This window comes from Chrysochloris asiatica, unplaced genomic scaffold, assembly GCF_000296735.1.
Source record: "Chrysochloris asiatica unplaced genomic scaffold, ChrAsi1.0 scaffold00056, whole genome shotgun sequence".
NCBI classification, from domain to species: Eukaryota; Metazoa; Chordata; class Mammalia; order Afrosoricida; family Chrysochloridae; genus Chrysochloris; species Chrysochloris asiatica.
In genome coordinates this window covers 12,152,637-12,157,013 of record NW_006408574.1, presented here as the reverse complement: position 1 = coordinate 12,157,013, position 4,377 = coordinate 12,152,637, and positions in this window count along the sequence as shown.

Sequence of the window (4,377 nt, the reverse complement as noted above, 5' to 3'; positions counted from 1 at the left end):
CCCCCTCCCATTTTAGGCAGCCAATGTTTAAGTTACCTGTCCCTATCAACCGTATGTACAGAGGGGATAGGATTGACCCTTGATGTGAAGACTCCTTCCCTCTCAAGTTTCAACACAGCTTTTGAATTTCAAAGTCAGCTACTTGCATGGTGGTGGGCTATATGGAGTGCATGCAAAAGCACCAATTGTATTGTTGTTGTTGTTGAGTTCAATTGGTGGTTTCCTCTACTTTTATCAACAGTCAACACCTATCGAAGCAGCAGTCAAGAAATCAAAGGACACATTACATTGGGCAAATCTTCTGCAAAAACCTCTTTAAAGTGTTGAAAAGCAAAGATGTTACTTTGAAAAGCAAAGTGCATCTAACTGAAGCCATAGTCCTTCCATTTGCTTTGTAAGCTGAGCAATGAAAAAAGGCACTGAAGAAGAATTGATGCATTTGAACTGTGGTGTTGGTGAAGAGTATTGAATATATTGTAGACAGCCAATAAACAACTTGGAGTCCTGGTGTGGCACTGTGGGCTAAAGCATCAAACTGCAGAGTCATTTGAACTGAAAGTTCAGTGGTTCAAGCTTACCAGCTGCTCCTTGGAAACCCTATACAAGGTCGCTATGGATTGGAATTGACTTGATGGCACTTAACAACAGCAACAACAACAATAAACACCTTATAAGTCTTACACAACTGAAATGTTCCTTAGAAGCGAAGATGGTGAGCACTCAACTCACAAAAGATAGTCTATAAGAAAGGGCATCATGTTTGGTAAAGTTTGTTGTTGGTAAGTGCCGTTGATGCAATTCCTACTCATAGCGACGCTGAATAGGGTTTTGAAGGAGCAGCTGTTGAATTTGAATCACTGACCTTGTGGTTCGAACTGACCTTGAAGTCCAGTGCTTATCCTAGGCCAATCAAAAGGAGGGAAATCCTGCAGGAGTTGGATTGACACAGTGGATCCAAAAGTGTATTCAAACGTACCAATGATCATGGAGACGCTGCTGGATAAGGCAAAACTTTGTTCCGATCCACATAAGATCACCATGAGTTGGAGTCAGCTCCACAGCAATGAACCACAATCAAGGGTAGTAGGAGACATGTTGGCTTTGCCTGGTGTGTTTTCTTGCACATATGAGTGACTGAAGAGTGAACTTAGAAGTCAGGCAAACCCTGGTTCTATGAAATGGAGCAAGAGAGAGTGAAAACTCCGAGTAGAGCCCAGAATCTGAAGCAGCAGATGCTGACATCACATTGGGGTGATGGCTTTTCTTAGGCTCCATGTGCTCTGGCTCAGGACTCAGGGACTAAGTGGGGCAGCCGATAAAGGCACATGGTCTCCGCTCATGTGTCTGGAATGTTCTCAGCCTGGAGTAATTGACCCCTCATTTCTCTGACCCTCAGCCTGCTTTCATGCTGAGAAGATTAACATAGAGGATTGTTGATGGTTACAAGAAAGAACACATGCCCCAACAATGGATTCATAATGTCGTTGGAAAAGAAAACATTCCATGAGCAGGACCCTGTAGAGAATGAACAGAATCAGGCTGCACCGAAGTGGAAATTGTATTTAAAAAGGGAAAATCTAATCCATGAGGTGCAGGTTCCCAGTCATCCTCATCCTCATCAGCTGCGAGCAGTGCTTCTGCAGAGGAAGAGCCTGGAAGGAGCGAATCAGTTCCTCTCCTTGTGTTGTGAAGTGCCCTGGAGTGGGTTCTGACTCACGGCAACCTGTAGAGTTCAGTAGTTCAAGCTCACTAGTCACTCCTTGGAAACCTATACAGGATCGCTGAGTCGGAAACCCTATACAGGATCCTTGGAAACCCTATACAGGATCGCTGAGTCGGAAGTGACTTGATGGCACTTAACAACAACAACATAGAGTCTCTGAACATCAGCTGGTGGGTTTGAACCACTGATTTTGTGGTTAGCAGTCCAGTGCTTATCCTATAGTGCCATACAAGGACTCTTGTTATTGTTAAGTGCCATTGAGTTGGTTCTGACTCATAATGACCCTGTATAGAGTTTCCAACAACAGTGCCACACCAGGACTCTTCTTTGTTGTTGTTGTTAAGTACCGTGGAGTCAGTTCTGACTAATAGTGACCCTGAAAAGGGTTTCCGAGGCTGTAAATCTTTACGAGAGCAGAAAGCCTCATCTTTCTCCCACGGAACCGCTGGTAGTTTTGAACTGCTGACCTTGAGGTTAGGACTCTTCTCAAGCCCTGCTTGAGAAGAGTCAGTAGTTCCTGAGTAGCACAAATGGTTGGCGTGTACTTGGTTGCTGACTGAAAGTTTGGAATTTCAGAAGCACCTTGGAAAAAAGGTCTACTTCTGAAAACTAAGCCACTGACGACCCTATGGGTACAGTTCCACTCTGAGTCAGAGTCACCTCTACAGCAGCTGGTGACTGGTTCTGCTTCCTTAGAACTGAGAAGCAGAGAACCCAGGCCAAGCCCAGTTCTCCTCCAGCCCTGCATCTGCCCTTGGACTAGAACTTGAAGAGAATGTGACTCTGGAATGAGGTCAGACTGAGGGGCCAGTGAGCCCCAGGACTCCCGACTGGAGATGAAGGAGACAAATACCACCCTGGGTCCTCCCACCCAGACTGAAATCGGGGTAGGAGGATGTCCAAGGTCAAGCTGGACAAGAAACTTTGTCAGTGACTGACCTGGTTCTGACCCAGAATCCAATCCACAACTGCAGGCCATGAGATTAAGGGAGTAATCTCATCTCTAAGGAGGGAAATATTTAGGAGATTAGTTTAATGCTTACATAGGGTGGGAGTGGGTGGTGATCCACGTGTCCTTGGTCCCTGCTTCCAATAGCTGGGAGTTTACTCGGAATGAAGTGCTTACCTCTTCCCTCTGAAGTTCTAATGTAGGTTCTGTACCCAGGCTCTCAGGGGCCTCCCTGGTTTCTCATGTGCTAGCGTTCATCCCTCAAATCAAATGCTTTGAACTTCCTTGGCATGACTCTCTCTTAAGACCTCTGTACCTGCTGTTATGTGTCCATCATATCTATTCTGACACTGTAGAGGGTTTCTGAGGAGTGGTTGGTGGGTTCGAACTGCTGACCTTGAAGTTAGTAGTCCATTGCTTATCCTACAGCACCACACCAGGGCCCTCAAGTCGGTTTCACTCATCGTTACCATGTGTACAACAGAACACAACTGTCTGTCCCTGACCCAGCCTCGTGATAGTCCTGTCTGAGCCCACTGTAGCTGCCACTGTGTCGGTCCATTTTCCTCTTTTTTGTTGACCCTCAACTTTACCAAGCATGATTGCTTCTTCAGGGACTGGTGCTTATCAACAATATGTCCAAAGTATGAGAGTTGAAATCTCACCATCATCACTTCCAAGGAGCTTTCTGGCTGTATTTCTTCCAAAACAGATTTATTCATTTTTTTGGAAGTTCATGGTATATTCAATATTCTTTGCCAACACCATAATTTTGGTGCATTGATTCTTTTCCAGTCTTCCTTATTCATTGTCTAGCTTTCACCTGCATTTGAGGTGACTGAAAATACCATGGCTTGGGTCAGGCAAACCCTAGTCCTCAAAGTGACATATTTGCTCTTTTGTAGGAGATATGCTTAATGCGATCCATTATTTAATTTCTTGATTGCTGCTTCCATGAGTGCTAATTGGGGATTCAAGCAAAATTTTATCTTTTGATAACTTCGCTATTTTCTTCATTTGTTGTTGTTGTTTAGTGTCGTCCAGTTGGTTTTGACTCATAGTTACCCTGTATACAGTTTCCGAGGAGCGGCTGGTGGATTTTTAAAATTTTTACTTTTTATGTTTTTATTGTTAACTGAGTGATAATTTACAGGGGAAAACATCAGCTTTACACCATTGTTTCATTGCAATGATTACAAAAACCCTCTGGAATATATAATAATTTAAACAATTTAAATAACCAAAGGGCACATTCTACAAGTCTGCCTCCTGGCTGTCAGCTCTCAGTCCCTCTCTTTCCTTGAATCTAGAGTCCTCAGATGCTCTATCTCCCCATGTCCCCATCTCTGCCTCCATCTCTGGTGTCACTGCTTCTCTGGATAAGGTCCCATATTCCACTTGTGCTCTGCTCCCTTGATGGTACTAGGGTCCTCTGTTTTTTGGACTGTAAGATTAACTACTTCCCCGCTTTTGTTACAAAACCTTTACTTTTATAGTTGTGACAGTTGCAATCAGTCAAGATAACAATTACTCACTATTGAATCACAAGAATCCTATCCCCATCTTTCACCAGACCTATCTAGACAAGATGAAAACTACTCAATGGGGACTCTATTCTCCCCTGCACACTCTTAAACAAAACTCCACCACCCCCCTCTTTTTTTTTAAGGTTTTTATTGTGGATTGAGTGAAAGTTTACAGGGCA